Raw genomic sequence first — 19583 nt, forward strand, 5'->3', positions numbered from 1 at the left:
CTCACCATTCTTCTTCTCTGCCTTTCTGATGTTTTTCTTGGCCTGCCACTTCTGGCCTTAACAAGAACTGTCCCTGTGTTCTTCCATTTCCTTACTATGTTCCTCACAGTGGAAACTGACAGGTTAAATCTCTGAGACAGCTTTTTGTAGCCTTCCCCTGAACAACTATGTTGAATAATCTTTGTTTTCAGATCATTTGACAGTTGTTTGGAGGAGCCCATGATGCCACTCTTCAGAAGAGATTCAAACAGGAGAACAATTTGCAAGTGACCACTTTAAGTAGCTTTTCTCATGATTGCATACACCTAGCTATGAAGTTCAAAGCTCAACGAGGTTACAAAACCAAAAAAAGTGCTTTAGTAAGTCAGTAAAAGTAGGTAGGAGTATTTAAAACAAGAAAATGATAAGGGTGCCCATACTTATGCACCTGTCAAATTTTGTTTGAATGCAGATTGCACATTTTCTGTTAGTACAATAAACCTCATTTCAAGGCAGAAACATTACTGTGTCCTACAGTTATTACATATATCAAACTGAAAGAGCTGTTGCAAGAACACCAATTTTTTATAAAACATTAAGCTTAAGATTAATAGGGGTGCCCAAACTTTTTCATATAACTGTATATGGTCCATCTTGCTCCTGTTACCTTTGTGAAAATGAGGAAAAGGAAAAATTTGGGGCAAAATCAACATTTTTGCGGGAAAATATTTTTTTTCAATTTTCACAGTTCAATGCTATAGTCTTCTGCGAAGCATGTGCTCACCACACATCTAGATAAATTCATTGAGGGTTTTAGTTTCCAAAATGGGGTCACTTGTGGGGGTTTCAACTATTTAGGCACAACAGGGACTCTCTAAACATGACATGACTTCCTTTAATGATTCCAGCAAATTTTGCATTCAAAAAGTCAAATGGGGCTTCTTTTCTTCCAAGCCCAAACAGTAGTGCACCCAAACAGTAGTTTTCCTCCACTTATGGTTTATCGGCGTACTCAGGAAAAAGTGCACAACAAATTGTATGGTGCATTTTATGGTTCATTTTCTCCTGTCACCATTGAGAATATGCAAAATTTGGGGTTAAAAGAACATTTTTGTAGGAAAATTGTTACTTTTTATTTTCACGGCTTTATGTTATAAACTTCTGTGAAGCACCTTGCTTTCCACACATCTAGATACATTGCTTAAGAGGTCTATTTTTAAAAAGGGGGTCATTTGTTGGGGGTTGTCAATTGCTTAAGCACATCAGGGGCTCTCAAACATGACATGTTGTCCAATCTTGCTAATCATTTTTGCAGTCCAAACTGTAGTTTTCCCCGACATATGGGGTATAGTCGTACTCAGGAGAAATTGCACAATAAATTTTGGGGTCCATTTTCTCCTGTTACCCTTGTGAAAATAAAAAAATTGGGGCTGTAAAATGTAAATTTTTTCCTTCCACATTGCATTAATTCCTGTAAAGCACTTTAAGGGTTAATACACTTCTTGAATGTGGTTTTGAGGACTGTGCGGAATGTAGTTTTTAGAATGGTGTCACTTTTGGATATTTTTTGGCATATAGGTCCCCCAAAGTCACCTCAAATGTGATGTGGTCCCTAAAAAATTGTTTTGTAAATTTTGTTGGAAAAATTAGAAATTGCTGGTCAACCTTTCTAACTTCCTAACAAAAAATAGTTTTTTCAAAAATTGCTCTGATGTAAAGTAGACATATGGGAAATGTTATTGATTAACTTTGTGTGACATGACTCTCTGATTTAAGGGCATAAAAATTAAATGTTTGAAAATTGCAAAATTTTCTAAATTTTCACCAAATTTCAGTTTTTATAACAAATAAATGCCAGTCACATCAAACAAATTTTTACCACTATCATGAAGCACGATATGTCATGAAAAATTCTCTCAGAATCACTGGAATCCATTGAAGCATTCCAGAGTTATTACCTCATAAAGTGACAGTGATCAGAATTGTAAAACTTAGCCTGATCATGAAGGTGAAAACAGGAATGGGGAATTAAAGGGCTAAGGATGCAAGCAATTTTCATTTTTTTCCAATTTTCTTCTTTTCCCTCTCATATTTCAAATAGCTATAACTTTTTCATTTTTGTACTGATGCAAGAGGGTGACCGGGACGGTCATGCGCCTCTTTCCCTTTTGTGAATGTATTGTTCTACTCTGTTTTTATATATGAATATGTAAATGACTATTGTCTAATTTTACTTACAGGGACAGAATATGTTAGGCGTGGATGGTATATTAGATTAGGAATTGGGTACAGTGCAGTGGTGGACACAATAATTTAGGATAGAAATAGTTAATATATTTAGTAATAGCTCCAGTGTAGAAGGAGAAGGGGTAGTAACGGAGTAGTTTGCCCAGCAACCGACGGAGACGGTTGATGATTGGTCCAGTTGACAAAGGGGGAGGGGTTTGGGCCTGAGGAGAGCAACGATTATTCCTGTCAAGAAACAGTTCAGTCATGCAGTAGTTGCTGTTAATAACGTTAAAGTGTGCGCTGGAGGAAGACTGAGGAGAAGTTCAGGGCAATTGGGGCTGAAGATCAATAAAGATACAGATGGACAATGGAAAGAGAGTTAGGCAGCTTGAGGAACGATGAAGCAGTAAACTCTGAGGAAAATTTCCCTAAAAGTCCAAGGCCTGTAGAAGGACTGGTGGAGCCAGCCTTCACAACTCCCAAAGAGGGGAGAGCGGACGGGGAGATACCTGAGGAGACTATGACCGTGTTCTGGAAAGCTGCGGTACTGGAGAAACTAACTCTGAAGATAGGACAGAAAGGGACAGTGGAGAGGATGACAAATGTAATTGTGATGTGTAAAGGAACGGTATCTGTGACCAGAACTGAACAGCAAAAGGAGTTTGGTAAAGTTATTTTATATAAAAAAGAGACTGTGTATGACAGTGATTGCTTGCCTTCAATTACCTGACTCCTAAAGAAGATGGAGGAGCAACAAGGAATTGTGAGTGTTGTGCACCACATGCAAAACACAATAAAACACGGACATTATCTTTTATTTGTGGGCAGTCAGGGTGAGCATATACCACAATAGCAGTGTCTCGCCACTACTACCACCCTGCACCTTTTACACTGATATAGACATATGAAAGCTTGTTTTTTTGTGGGACAGCTTGTAGTTTTGAACGACATTATTCATTTCGCAATATAGAGTAAGTGAAATTGTAAAAAAAAAAATCAGTAACATGATGAAAAAAATAACCCCAATTTTGTTATTTGTTTATTTGGATTTTGTGTTTACAGGGTTGCTGCTGTAGTAAAATTGACTAGGAAACATGATTTATGGGAATACGAAACATTTATAGTTTCTTTTTCTATTTTATTGGCTTAAAAAAATTCTGAATTTTGTAAATATAATTTCTTTTTATATTGCCTGCAATGGAACTGTGTGGGGGCTTTTTTTCTGTGTGACATTTTTTAGTTTGTCCTTATGTGAAATGAGCAGTGCTCTCTGACCTACTATCACAACACAGTAAAAGCATAAAATGGTGCTGCTGGGCTGGCCCCCATCTTTTATACTGTAATTGTCCTCTCTGATTGGCTGCGCTAGACCATATGATGTGATAGCAGGGCATTATGGGGAAGACTGTATGGCCATGCTGTCATTAGCCCACTGTGTAATTCTTTAGCAGTATGTGAAATGGTGAAAGTCATTTTTTTCCAATCCTCATGAATCGAATTTCAAACTGTTTGAATTTGAGGGTTCCTTAGAATTTAATGAAATTCGACTCAAAGTGGATTATCCATAGATAGATTTGATCATCTCTTGAAACCACCCTAAATCTAAGAGAGAGATGTTTTTGCTTTGAATTACTAAAAAGTTCAGTCCCAATGGGAATATGTCAAATATTTCAAAGGTGTTACATGGAGTTCAAAGAAGTGGTATGGCAGCTCAGCTGCATTAACCTGAGTCTACAATACAAGTGCAAGGACAGAACACTAGAATCCCATGTAAAGACCACCACATCCAACCTTTTATCAAATGAAATTGTGTCTTCTGAGTCAGTAGCAGCTTCGAGACATCTGTAGAGTTTATTCTTATGTAGATTTATTAGTCTCTTATCTGTCTACATAACTTAGGCCAAAGAATGTATTAAGAGGAACTAAAAGGTTATAAAGCAAATATTTTTTGTGAGGAATTAACAATATTTATGCAGACAGAAAATGGATAGAGCTATAATTTCTTTCTGCACTGTGTTCCTTACGATGTTTCACCTGTTTCCTTATAATTCTGTAAGTCCTCTCCATCTCATGTATAATCCTCTCTCCTCTTTCCAATATATACTAAGTGACTGTATTCACAAGTATGATAATTGCCTAATCATAAATGCCCAGATGTTTCCTAATATTAGCTATGTTTATTTTGTCTGCCTATGTGAACCATTTAACCTTTCCTTTATATGCCCCAACACTGGCATGCAGCCATTTACATTGCATAGGAGATTTTAAATAATGAGTTTCAAGTATCAAATTGAACTATTAATGATTACTTACCATGTTAATATTAGCTAGTGGGTTGTCCCATGTATATAAACTTGCTGGGTTCACACCAACACTATGAATTCAGCTATTATGTTTATGCGTAAGGAACAGAATAATGGAATTAAATGCAGGCACAGATCTGTTACACCAGTTTCCTGGTAAAAAAACACTTTGATGAATTGCCCCCTATCAATAGTGTCTAATTCTTAGTGTAGACAGTCTTAAAGTGTCCCAGATTTATCAGTCGTTCATGATTAATCTGGCATCTATTTAGACTGTCTAAGGAAAGAATTATTCAACCTCCTATGTCAGTTTTCTGGCATTAAACAATTGCAGATAATTTTCTTAAAAAGTGGACAAAGCATAGCATTCTGGGCATGTCCTAAGGCTAAGTGACAAATTTACTATAAAATACTCCATAAAACTAGTGTACATTGTAGCTGAATCCTAGACCATCTCATGGCTGGCGTAGATTTCATTTTCTAGTGCACAGCAGCCAGTAGATTTATTAAGAGGCATGTTTTTGTTAAGTAATTTTGCCTACTTTACTCCAGCAGGCTATGGATTCAAGAGTGGCTTATGAAACACCAGTCTTGACAAATTCTCTCCTAAGTTTGCATCACCTATTAGTTAACTTACTTTGTGCCAGGAATATGCACAACAATCTTAGCTCATTTTTTGGAGCACAGTTTTACAAGTTAAGCCATGCCCTTTTTTCTGTAACGTCTTCTTGTTAGACAAGAAGCAGAAAGAGTCTAAAACACATAATAAATATGGTATAAATCATAAAACACAGGTTTTTACTGCAAATAGCTCCAGGATTTTGTAGAGCTAACAGGTTCTCTTAAACCCTTTAAAAACTCCCTTTTTTGTACTTTAAGGACCTGGAAACTCTTTTATTTTATTTCAAAAGCCATAATATTTTTTTTTATTTTGGCTATTTAAGGAGTTGTTTTTTGCTTGGGCAAGTTCAAATTTTTATTAGCAACATTATGGGTACACATAATTTACAAATTAACGTTTATTATTTTGGGGGCAAACACAAAATAATAAAGGCAATAATGCAACATTTGAAGGGATTTTTTTTAAGTTCAGTTTCATGGTGTTCACAATGTGGTATAAATGACAATCTAACTTTATTTTGAAAGTCAGTATCATTAAAGCAATATCAATTTACATTTATATATCTTTCATTCTTGAATGTCATGATAGTAAAAGGCCATAGACTCAAAAAGGCTGTCTTGGACAGACTTGGCACAAGTCATTCTGTCTGTCCGTTTACCCTGACATTCACCTTTCAACACCTATGCAGGGATCTGGTCTTACAACAGGGACAAGTGGATTTCTTCCAGGAAAGGGCTCCGGCCAAAAGAGCAAGCCAGAGGCAGAAAGGGTCTCCAAACAGAGTCAGAGCCAAGAAGTCATGTTAGGAACAGAATCGTAAGACAAGGGGATGGTCAACATTCGTGACAAGGCCAGAAAACGAGAGGAATCAGGAAAACAGCCTTAGCAAGGACTAGAGCACAAGACAGGTAGCAAAACTGCCTCGACTACTTCAACATCCTCCTGCTAACACTCTCACACCCTCCAGTCAGAACTCAACTCTGCTGCGTGACTAGTTAATCTCTCGCCTCGCTACTCCTCTGCTACCCCCCTTTGCAAATTCCTTCACTGGCTCTCAATTGCCCAGCGTATCCCGTTCAAACTACTAACACTGACCTACAAAGCCATCCATAACCTTTCTCCTCCATACATCTCTGAACTAATCTTCTAATATATTCCCTTACGTAATCTCCAGTCCTCCCAAGACCTCCTTCTCTCCTACACACTTATTCGTTCCTCACCCAATCGCCTCCAAGATTTCTCCCGAACATCCCCCATCCTATGGAATTCTGTGCCTCCACATTTGAATCCTTCAGATGGAACCTGAAAACCCATCTCTTCAAACAAGCTTACAGCCTGCCTTGACTTTGCTTGCTGCCACCTCAACAACACTGGAGCTACTACAACCCCCCCAAACCTAATGTCTCCTTCCCCGTTCCTGTAGAATGTAATCCCTCAAGGGCAGGATCCTCTTCCCTCTGTACCAGTTTATCATTGTTAGTTTTGTTTACTGTAAGTGATATCTGTATTTGGTATGTAACCCTTTCTTATGTACAGCACCATGGAATCAATGGTGCTATATAAATAATTAATAATAATAGTTCCCTGATCTTGTGGCACTAAATATCCCATGAATGAACAGGACCAATGCTGTCATGCATCATCCACAAAGGCACACTGCCACCTAGCAACCAAAGTAGAAACAAAAGGGGCAAAAAACAGCACAGATGATACAGTAGCTCCCTCCCCATGTCAGCATCAGCAGGGGTAGCAAAATTACCAGCCTGACCACCACCAGCATGCTCAATCACATGACAGCAAAGCACACAACTAGTTGGGCCGAATGCCAGGGTCCAGGAACAGTGTCTGCAGGTGACAAGACTGCCTGTTCTGCTGTTGTGGGTGCACGCCAATCCCTGTCCATGGTGCAGGCTAAGATGCCTACAGCCAGGCATGGTCATGTGTGACAATGGACGGAACCTGGTGGCAGCGCTGAAGCTTGGTAACCTCGCACACATACCATGCCTGTTCCATGTGCCCAACCTAGTGGTTCAGCGGTTTCTCAAAACTTACCCATATCTACCTGATTTGCTTGTGAAAGTATGACATGTGTGCGCCCACTTCCGAAAGTCAACTACAGCTTCCGCCACACTCGCCGTGCTTCAGCAGCGTTTTGCAGCTTCCAGCTCACCGACTGGTGTGCGATGCCACCACAGTTTGGAACTCAACGTTGCATATGTTGAGAAGGATTTGTGAGCAGCACAAGGCAGTTGTTGAGTACCACCTTCAACACAACCATCGGTATTCAGGTCAGCCTCCGCACATAAGAGCTGATGAGTGGGAATGGATGTCTGACATCTGTGCCATCCTCCAAAACTTTGAGGACTCCATCAAGATGGTGATGACATTACCATGAGATTATTAGCATCACCATCCTGCTTCTCTGTCTACTGAAGCACTAGTTTCTCACAATAAAAGGGGAAATTGCAGGCGAAGCATGATGAGATGGAGCATGGAACCATACAGGGTGTTGCCACACAGCCCAGCCTCATCTCATCTCAGCGTGGATTGGATGATAATAATGAGGAGGAGGTAAGATGAAGAGGAGGAGGAACAGGAGGAGTTTTCCTGTGCTACAGACTGTATTACCCACACAAGTCATACCGTCTGTTCAGCATGGATGTCCTGAGTAGTGTTGAGCCACCCCCGTAGTGTTCGAGTTCGGTTCGGTTCGTCGAACACCCGTGTGTTCGCCAAACTGTTCGTCGAACTGTTCGTCGAACACCTTCGAACACCATTAAAACCAATGGCAGGCAAACAAAAACACATAGAAACACATAGAAAACACCTTCAAAGGTGTCCAAAAGCTGACAAACTGCTCAGAAGACACAACTAACACATGGAAAAGTGACAAGTACATATAGTCATGCGAAAAGAAAAGAGGTGGAGGAGTAAAAGGAGGGGGAGACACAGATATAGGCATGTCATGCCCTTCTAAAATCCAAAAAGTGAGAAGCCGACACGTTCAGTCCGCTCCTGCCCGTGCCACCTCCGCGTCGCCGGGTTTGTGCCAGAGCCGCGGTGAACCCTGACGGCCAGCCCCCCTCTCCCAATACTGGTGCCTGTCCGCTGGTGGGTCGAGCGAGCCCCCCTGTGGTGGAGGCAGCTCTAAGCTTTTTAATTTAAATTGTCTCTCTAATTTGAATGAATACACTTTAAATCCATTTACAAGGATCTATTGGAGGGCAAGTCTCATGCCAGCAGCCGCGTAATTCCAGCTCCAGTAGCGTCCACTAAAGCTGCTGCAGTTAAAAAGCTTTTATAAGGATCGAGCTCGGCTGTCCACCGCAAGGCATCCTACTGCCAGTCCCAGCCCCTATGCCTTGGGGTGCCTCCTGATGCTCTTCACTGAGTATCCCGTGGTCCCGAAGCATTTCCTTTGAAAAAATTAAGTGTCCAAACTACAGGTGGTGTAGCTTGCTTAACAGCCGGGATAATCCGCTGACTAGCAGACACTGCTACTAGGCACAAAGTATTTCCTGGGCTAGATGCAGTTAAAAATTTGTAATTAGATACTCTCGTTGGATGCTGAGAAAGCATTCCATAGAGTCTCCTGGCACGCCATATATGATTCTCTTAAAAAGCTTGGGGTAGGGGTCTAGGGGACCCTTTTATAGCCAAAATCACGGCCCTGTATCGCAATACGTCACCTAGGCTGAAGATAAATGGAACTGTAGCACCCTGAGGGCTCGGTTGCTACAGAGGTATTGCACCTCACCCAGAGGTGTGATATCTCACTCTCAGGTAAGGATGTAGTGTGGATCAGGACCCGACACCTGCATGCATTACACCACATTGCCGTGGGGCAGGGCGACCAATATGCCCCTGAGATGGGCACGACAGTCCCTGTCCCTGGCTGGAGTGGGGGGAGGGAACACTGAGGAAGGGGAACCCTGTAGTGCAGGAGCAGGGAGGAAGCAGTTCCTGGGTGCATTGAGAAGGGAGTATAAAAGGTGGGCACCATCTTAGTTCAGTGCAGAGAAGTCTGAGCAGAAGTGGCAGGGAGCAGGGGCTCTGCATGAGCTCTGCTCCGGAGGCTGGCTTAGTAACAGAGGCCCAGGCCTGGAAGAGGGAGAAGGAAGGAAGAGGAGCGGAGAAGGCTCCAGGAACGAGGAACGAAGGGATCCCAGGGGAGCGGATGGGCGAGTCGCCACCGCACGCCCGAATCCACCTGCATGGAGGGGTCAGGCCAAAGGGGGAGACCGGTCCCCGAAACTAGTGGAGGCAGGAAATGACCCTCAGCTAGAAACAGAAGGCTGTGACATTTTATGTGGCGCAGCCCCTCGCTACACCCGCTAGAAAGGCACCACATAGGGTCAGGGAAACTGGCGCCAAGTTTACCAAGAGGAGGCCCGAGGCAGCCGGACAGAAGGGTTGGTAAGAAAGGCCGGACAAAGGACACACAAAGGGGGTCCTGTGAAGCGCTCCAAAGTTATCTGGGAGTTGTCTGAGCCCCTCACCTGGTGAGCACAGTACGACGTGGGCAGCCGTTACCTGCAGACGTGGTCTGGATAATAAGAACTGTGAGTAAAGGCCCTGGACTGCATCACTGACTCCGTGTCGTTACTGCTGCTGCCCTGCACCATCACCCCCATCCTCCGCATACACTGCCCTGAGGCTATACTCCTCCCGTGGGGAGTTATGCTACGCTCTGCTGCACCCACAACACCAGCCTCAGCGGTCTGCCCTGGAGCGGCGGTTCACTCTGACCGCAATCCACGGGTGGCATAGTCGGACATTTAAACATCAAAACCACATAAATAGTTCCGCCACTGGTTTGACCGCCCTGAGCCACGGAACCGGGTCGCCGCCACGGAGACTACAACCACCAGCATCCACCAAAAAGGGTCCGGTTCCAGGTGTCCCAAGGCCCAGGGGGCGCGTCAGAACATTTTCATCACCTTTCACAATCACCAATGGGACAAGGCAGGGATGTTCTCTGTCCCCTCTCTTATACATCCTAGTGACGGAGCACCTGCTCTCATCAATTCGCCATAACCCCAATATTAGGTGGATTGAGTTGGGAGGCACCGAGTACAAGTGCTCTCTATTTGCTGATGATGTCCTAGTATATATCACTCAATCACATATATCCATCCATGCTGTTATGGCTGAAATAGATCACTTTGTTACATGATCAAATTTTAAAATCAATGCAGCGAAGTCTGAGGCCCTCGATGTCTCCCTCCCCAAATCCATATAGGATTCCATCCAGTTCAACTTTCCCTTTGCCTGGCCCTCACAGGGTATCAAATACTTAGGAATTCCTATTCATAGAGACCTCTCCCATCTATGTTATCTTAATTTTGGGCCCTTTATTGAACAACTCCATACAGACCACGGTTGGCAAGTTAGAACTGTAAGATTCACTACGTGAACCACTGGTGTTTTGTGGAAAAGCACATGTACACTGTGTTCCAAATTATTATGCAAAAAGTGTTTAGGAGTGATAAGGGAAGAATTTGTTTGTTTGTCAGTTAAACTCATTGATGGTGATGTGTGTCAGGGCTCTTTATATCACTGTAAGCAATTGCAGACACCTGTGCTAATTAGTTTGGCAGGTGTGTCCAATGAAAGGCAAGACTACTTAAGAAGGCTGTCTCACATTATTAAGCAGCCTACATTTTCTGCCAAAATGGGAAAGAAAAAGGATGTGTCGGCTGCTGAGAAGCAACAAATTGTGGAGTGTTTAGGTCAAGGCATGACTACAATCAACATTGTGCGATGATCAGGATGAAGTGTCTTGGCAATCAAGAAGTATGTAGCTGATTTACAGTACACACGTGTGCGTGCTGATAAGGGTAAATTGAGGACTCTTTCCTACAGGCAATTACGTCAGGTTGAAAGAGCAGCGGCAAAAAAGCCTTGTCATAGCAGCAGACAAGTTTTTGAAGCTGCTGGTGCCTCCAACGTCCCCCGAACAACAAGATGCAGGGTCCTTCAGAGGTTTGCAGCTGTGCATACGCCATCCTGTCGACCTCCTCTATCCACTTCACACAAGCAGAAACGGCTCCAGTGGGCCAAACATTACATGAAGACTGATTTCAAAACTGTTTTGTTCACGGATGAGTGCCGTGCAGCGCTCGATGGTCCAGATGGATGGAGTGGAGGATGGCTGGTTGATGGACACCCCACGCAAACACGGCTACAGCGCCAACAAGGAGGAGGTGGAGTAATGTTTTGGGCTGGAATCATGGGGAGAGAGATTGTCGGCCCCTTTAGGATCCCTGAAGGCGCTAAAGATGAACTCCATAATGTATGTGGATTTTCTCAAACAGCACTTCCTGCCATGGTTCAAGAAGAAGAACCGTGTATTTCACAGCAAGATCATTTTTTTGCATGATAATGCACCATCTCATGCTGCACATAAAACATCTGCATCTCTGGCTGATATGGGCATAAAAGGGGACAAACTTATGGTGTGACCCCCATGCTCTCCTGACCTCTACCCCATTCAGAACCTTTGGAGCATCATTAAAAGGAGTGTCTATGATGGCGGGAGGCAGTTCACATCTAAGCAACAGCTCTGGGAGGGTATTCTGTCCTCATGCAAAACAATTGAAGCAGAAACCATCCAAAACCTGACAAATTCAATGGACGAGAGAGTTCAGAAGCTCCTTTCGAACAAGGGGTCCTATGTGAAAATGTAACATCACCTAGAATAAAGTTTTGAGTTGAAAACTGTTTGATTTCAGTTTCTAACAACCTGCTAATGCTTATAATTTCAAAAATGACCATTTTTTTGGTCTTTATTAAAATGAAAAGGTTGATCGAAAAGTTTGGGGGATCTAAGAGTGTGGCAACCCAGTAGTCATGATTACTTCGAATTCTGACAATATGAGGGTCATGCTGCAGGTAGTGCAGCAAGAAGGCACTTATGTGTCTTGCGCATCTCGGAGCCCCAAAATTATTTTCCGGGCTAGATGCAGCTAAAAATTATTATTAATTTTAAATCTGGTGAAGCTTTAGTATAGATGGCCTAATAGGATCAGTGCTGCACACTGCTACAAAGCCCAAATTATTTTCCAGTCAAGATACAGATAAACATGATTAGTAATTTTAAATCTGGTGGAGCTTATTATAGATGGCCTAATAGAATCAGTGCTGCACACTGCTACAAAGCCCAAATTATTTTCCAGCCAAGATACAGATAAACATGATTAGTAATTTGAAAGCTTAAAACGGTTGGTAGGGTGATTTTAACCAATCATCAAGCTTTTACTCTCCCCAGGATGACACAGGGGTAGAAAAGTCGTTTCGGATCCATGATTTGTTCATCTTTATGAACGTGAGTCTGTCTACATTATCAGTGGAGAGCCGCGTGCGCTTATCTGTCAGCACACCACCAGCAGCGCTGAACACACGTTCAGACAGAACGCTGGCTGCGGGGCATGACAAGATCTCCAAGGCGTAAGTGGCTAGCTCCGGCCATTTATCCAGATTGGAAGCCCAAAAAGAGCAAGGGTCCAGTGACACAGTCATGGCTTCAATGTTTACTTGGAGATACTCCTGTACCATCGTCTCTAGGCGTTGACTATGTGTCAGACTTCTTGTCTCCTGTGGCCTTGCAAAGGATGGGCTAAAAAAGTGGTGAAATGATTCCGCAAAATTGATGTTACCAGCAGATACTGTGGTTCTGTTACGGTTTGAGTGCTGAACACTTGACGGTCCCACGGTTGGCAAGTTGGAACTGTGAGATTCACTACGTGCACCACTGGTATTTTATGGAAAAGCACATGTAAGATTCTGCAACAGTCTCTGCTGATACTCCTGCATGCGTGCATCCCTTTCTATGGCAGGAATAATTTCTGCAAATTTACTTTTGTACCGGGGATCTAACAGTGTGGCAACCCAGTAGTCAAGATTATTTCTAATTCTCACAATTCGAGGGTCATGTTGCAGGTAGTGCAGCAAGAAGGCCCTCATGTGTGTTGCGCATCCAGGAGCACCAAGTCCCTGTTGTGTTGGTGGCGAGGTAACAATCATGCTTCCTTCCTCTGTCCTCTCCCCCCAACCTCGCACAACAGAAATGTGATCAAGGTCTCCCTCATCTGATGAGTCTTCCATCAGTTCGTCCTCCACTTCTTCCTGGGCTCCTGCACCTTCCTCACTAGTTTGGCTGCTACCATGCGCCCTGGTAAAACCATCTCCCCCACCCTCACATGCCTGCCGCCTTGGTGCTGCCGACCGTCTGGACCTTGCAGATGTTAGCCCTTCCGCATACAACTCCTCCTCCTCTACTTCCTCCACCTCCTCTTGTGCCACCACCTGACTCCGAATTCTGTTTAACATGTGCTCCAGCATGTAAATCACCGGTATAGTCATGCTGATAATGGCATCGTCAGCACTAAACATCTTCGTCGCCATTTCAAAACAGTGCAGAAGGGTGCATAGGTCCCTGATCTGAGACCACTCCTCCAGCGTGATTTGCCCCACCTCTGGATCTCGTTGGCCCAGGCTATACGTCAGAACGTATTGTACCAGGGCTTGTCGGTGCTGCCACAGTCGCTGCAACATGTGCAGAGTTGAATTCCACCGGGTAGGCACATCGCATTTTAGCCGGTGAAGTGGCAGGCCCAACGACTTCTGTAGAGATGTAAGTCGCTGAGCTGCGGGATGCGAACGGCGGAAGTGAGCACACAGCGACCGTGCCCTATGCAGAAGGCCATCTAGTCTGGGATAGTGGGCTAAAAATTGCTGGACAACCAGGTTCAACACGTGAGCCATACAAGGCACGTGTGTGACATTGCCCCGGCGAAGGGCCGCACCCAGGTTTGCAGCATTGTCGCACACGGCCTTCCCTGGTTTCAGGTCCAGTGGAGACAACCATTCATGAAATTGGTTCTCCAGAGCTGACCACAACTCCTCAGCTGTGTGACTCACATTTCCCAGACATTTCAATGTAAAAACCGCCTGATGACGTTGAGCCCCACTGCCAGCATAGTAAGGAGGTGTGCAGGATCCCTTCTGCGCAGTTAGAAAGCTTGTGGCATGACCAGACAGGCTTTGGGTGCAGGTGGAAGACCGAGAGGAGGTTGAGGAGGCAGAAGCAGTGGAGGAACTTTGACATAAAGAGGATTGACGCACAACTCGTGGGGACGGCAAGACTTGGACAGCAGCCCCTTGTCCTGCTGTCACCATAGTTACCCAGTGCCCAGTCAGCGACATGTAACGCCCCTGTCCATGCCTACTCGTCCAAGTGTCTGTGGTGAAATGCACCCTGTCACACACAGAGTTTCTCAAAGAAGCGGTGATGTTGTGTGCAACATGCTGGTGGAGCGCAGACACACCTTTCTTTGAGAAGTAGTGCCGACTGGACATCTGGTACTGGGGCACTGCGACGGACATAAGGTCTCGAAAATCCTCTGTGTCCACCAGGCGGAAAGGCAGCATTTCTGTAGCCAAGAGCCTGCAGATGGTAAAATTCAACCTCTTAGCTTTCTCATGGCTAGGAGGAAATGGTCTTTTACTTGTCCACATCTGAGGGACCGAGGGCTGGCTATTGTGCTTAGACGGGGTTGATAAGGGTGTCCCCGGCAAACTGCCGGTCTGTGAGGAAGATGCAGGCGGACATGTTAGGTTGCCTTCATCCAAAGGTGGTGCTATCGATGTCGGACAGCGCTCAACACCAGCTGGTGTTACCACCTCCAAAGAAAATGATGACCTGCCAATCACGCTGGCTGTTGCGGGTAAAGAGGTGGCAGGTCTGCGACCCAAAACAGGTGTGACTGCTGTCCCCCCAGTCACAGAGGATGAAGAGGCCGCAGATGCACAAGATATGGCAGACGGTGGTTGGCCCGGCCGGCTAGGCCGCATTGTAGCACACTGAGCTTCCCACTGCAACTTATGCTTCATGTCCATGTGCCGGTTCATGCATGAAGTACTCAAACTATGTATTTTTTGGCCTCTACTTAGCTTTTGCTGACAAATGTTACAGATAACACGAGTTGGGTCATCTTTATCGATCTGAAAAAATGCCCAGGCTATGCAAGGCTTAGCACCCATGCGACCTGAAGAGCCACCACGACTTGTGGTGAGAGGCAGAGTTGTGTTTGTGGATGCAGTTGTTGATGTGCTTCCAGTACTACGTCTCTGTCCAGGAAGGCGCAACCTGACCTCGTCGTCACTAGCATCTTCCTCCACCTCCTCTGCTGACCTCATCTCTTGGCTGACTGTGGGTTAACAGTAAGTGGGATCTCCAACCTCATCATCATCACCCTGTGCGTTATCACACCCGTTGTCCTCAGAGCCAACCTGTTCCTGCCCTGACAAAAAACTAAAGTTGTCGCTCCAATCAGGTATTTGAGTCTTATCATCGTCTTCCTCATTGTCTCCACCAACAGGAGTTACAGTTTGGGAATGAGGGTCTACATTATGGTCAGAACCTTCTGCGTCTGGTCCTGGATCCGACTCATAAAGATTCTGGGCATCAGTGCAGATCATTTCCTCGTCTGGATTCACAGAAGCGCTGGAGTCGACCTCTGATTCCCAGGCTATAGTATGAGTAAACAGCTCTGCAGACTCAACCATCTGTTCTACCTCATACTCAGACGGGCAGCTGGAGATTTGGGAGCTGTGAGGAAGCAAGTGCGATTGGGGTGACACCTTTGAGGACTGGAGTATTTGTGATGTTGAAGTTGATGTGGAGGAGAGCCCACTTAAAGGAGCACTTGATATCCGTTGAAGCACCTGCTGTTTTTGTGCCTCATCTGGAATTTGTAGCGATTGGCGTGGCCGTAAGAAAGGGATCTTATCACATTGTCCGCTAAAAGAAGTAGACATTTTAGTTTGGCTGGAAGATGGTCTTTCTTCTGCAGATGTTACTGTTGCTTTAACACCTACCCCACGGACACAACCTTTTTTCCCCTTCCCAACACGCCTATTCCCCTTTCCACCAGCAGCAGGCCTTTTTCCACTCATTTTGGTGGTTAACTAATTCACAACTCTGGAGTTGTTTGCACAAAAAAACAATGGATGGGAACCGAGCAGAGCTGAGTGGCCAAACTGTGGTATTAGGCCAAAACTATTGGCTGGGTTAGATGCAGAAAAAAATTATATTCAATTTGCAACCTGATGGAGGTCAGTATAGATGGACTAATAGAACAAGTCCCACACACAGCTAGAAGCCCAAATATTTTTTCAGAGGTAGATGCAGAAAATTTTTTTATTCAGTTTGCAACCTGATGGAGGTCTGTATAGATGGATTAATAGAACAAGTCCCACACACAGCTACAAGCCCAATATTTTTTCAGAGGTAGATGCAGAAAAAAAATATATTCAGTTTGCAACCTGATGGAGGTCAGTATAGATGGACTGATAGAGAAAGTCCCACACACTGCTAGAAGGCCAAATATTTTTTCAGAGCTAGATGCAGACAAAAAAATTATTTTGAATTTGCAACCTGATGGAGGTCAGTATAGGTGGACTAATAGAACAAGTCCCACACACTGCTAGAAGGCCAAATATTTTTTCAGAGCTAGATGCAGAAAAAAATTATTTTTAATTTGCAACCTGATGGAGGTCAGTATCGATGGACTAATAGAACAAGTCCCACACACAGCTAGAAGCCCAAATATTTTTTCAGAGGTACTGTAGATGAAGATAAAAATTATTTTTAATTTGCAACCTGATGGAGGTCAGTATAGATGGACTAATAGAGAAAGTCCCACACACTGCTAGAAGGCCAAATATTTTTTCAGAGCTAGATGCAGATAAAAATTATATTCAATTTGCAACCTGATGGAGGTCAGTATAGATGGACTAATAGAGAAAGTCCCACACACTGCTAGAAGGCCAAATATTTTTTCAGAGCTAGATGCAGATAAAAATTATATTCAATTTGCAACCTGATGGAGGTCAGTATAGATGGACTAATAGAACAAGTCCCACACACAGCTAGAAGCCCAAATATTTTTTCAGAGGTACTGTAGATGCAGATAAAAATTATTTTTAATTTGCAACAGATGGAGGTCAGTATCGATGGACTAATAGAACAAGTCCCACACACAGCTAGAAGCCCAAATATTTTTTCAGACGTACTGTAGATGAAGATAAAAATTATTTTTAATTTGCAACCTGATGGAGGTCAGTATAGATGGACTAATAGAGAAAGTTCCACACACTGCTAGAAGGCCAAATATTTTTTCAGAGCTAGATGCAGATAAAAATTATTTTTAATTTGCAACCTGATGGAGGTCAGTATAGATGGACTAATAGAGAAAGTCCCACACACTGCTAGAAGGCCAAATATTTTTTCAGAGCTAGATGCAGATAAAAATTATATTCAATTTGCAACCTGATGGAGGTCAGTATAGATGGACTAATAGAACAAGTCCCACACACAGCTAGAAGCCCAAATATTTTTTCAGAGGTACTGTAGATGCAGATAAAAATTATTTTTAATTTGCAACCTGATGGAGGTCAGTATAGATGGAGTAATTCAACAAGTCCCACACACAGCTAAAAGCCCAATATTTTTTCAGAGGTAGATGCAGAAAAAAATATATTCAGTTTGCAACCTGATGGAGGTCAGTATAGATGGAGTAATAGAACAAGTCCCACACACAGCTAGAAGCCCAAATATTTTTTCAGAGGTAGATGCAGATAAAAATTATTTTTAATTTGCAACCTGATGGAGGTCAGTATAGATGGACTAATACAACAAGTCCCACGCACAGCTAGAAGCCCAATATTTTTTCAGAGGTAGATGCAGAAAAAAATATATTCAGTTTGCAACCTGATGGAGGTGTGTATAGATGGATTAATAGAACAAGTCCCACACACAGCTAGAAGCCCAATATTTTTTCAGATGTAGATGCAGAAAAAAATATATTCAGTTTACAACCTGATGGAGGTCAGTATAGATGGACTAATACAAGTCCCACACACAGCTAGAAGCCCAATATTTTTTCAGAGCTAGATGCAGAAAAAAATTATATTCAATTTGCAACCTGATGGAGGTCAGTATAGATGGACTAATGTAACGGGTCTGGGAGGCGGAACCTCTGAGCTACTATACAAGGGGGCGGTCCTTGTAAGGGAGCGGGTGGCGACCAGGCAGGCAGTCACAGCAGGTGACCGGGACAGTCTCTGGGTGTACGGGCAGGAGGTCACGGCAAGTGACCGGGACAGTCTCTGGATGAACGGGCTGGAGGTCACGGCAAGTGACCGGGGCAGTCTCTGGGTGAACGGGCTGGAGATCACGGCAAGTGACCGGGGCAGTCTCTGGGTGAACGGGCTGGAGGTCACGGCAAGTGACCGGGGCAGTCTCTGGGTGAACGGGCTGGAGGTCACGGCAAGTGACCGGGGCAGTCTCTAGGTAAAGGGTAGGTACGACCTGTGATGGCTGAACCTCCAGGTAGGCTAGCAAGGCAGATGGAGGATGTGTGCTCCCAGGTGAGCAAGCGAGAGTCTCTGGAATAGCAGGTGGTCACAGCACGTGACGGCGAAGCCTCCAGGTAGGCAAGCAGGCAGGTAGCGGAGAAGCGCTCCCAGGTGAGCGGGCAAGAGTCTCTGGAATAGCTGGTGGTCACAGCACGTGACGGCGGAGCCTCCGGGCAGGCAAGCAGGCAGGTAGCGGAGAAGCGCTCCCAGGTGAGCGGGCAGGAGTCTCTGGAATAGCTGGTGGTCACAGCACGTGACGGCGGAGCCTCCGGGCAGGCAAGCAGGCAGGTAGCGGAGAAGCGCTCCCAGGTGAGCGGGCAAGAGTCTCTGGAATAGCTGGTGGTCACAGCACGTGACGGCGGAGCCTCCGGGCAGGCAAGCAGGCAGGTAGCGGAGGAGCGCTCCCAGGTGAGCGGGCAAGCTGGTCCATAGACACACTGACAGGAGTAGAAAGGCAGACCGTCGGACCTCAGGCTAGCAAGCAGGCAGGTAGCTGATGTGCGCTCCCAGGTGAGCGGGCAAGCTGGTCCTTAGACAGACTGACAGGAGTTGTAAGGCAGACCGTCGGACCTCAGGCTAGCAAGCAGGTAGCAGGAATAACTGGCAGGAAACAGACAGCAAACTGGCAGGACTCTGGCAGGAATCAGGCAGGTAACTGGCAACGGGACCTGAGGGCTGAAGCAGAGTAGAACAGTGCAACAACATTGCTCGGGCACCTCCATTTTGGAGGAGGTGCCTTATATATGGTGAAGTCCTCCGGCCATTGGCCGGGGACTCCTTAGGACGGCGCGCGCGGCCCCTTTAAGAGGGAGGGAGAGCGCGCGCGCGCGCCCTAAGCACAGTGGCCGGGAAGGAGCGCGCGCTGCCAGCAGAGCGGGAGTAGGACGCCGGGCACGGAGCAGGGAGGTGAGGGGAACAGCGTCCCTGCCTAGCAGAGGGCAGGGACGCCGGCGCTACAGTACCCCCACCTTTAGGCCCCCCCCTTTTTTAGGCCAGACAGAAATTTAGCAAGGATAAGAGGGGCATGG

Source organism: Phyllobates terribilis, unplaced genomic scaffold (assembly GCF_046119375.1).
Source record: "Phyllobates terribilis strain yellow unplaced genomic scaffold, ASM4611937v1 Scaffold_11__3_contigs__length_659146591, whole genome shotgun sequence".
Classification (NCBI taxonomy): Eukaryota; Metazoa; Chordata; class Amphibia; order Anura; family Dendrobatidae; genus Phyllobates; species Phyllobates terribilis.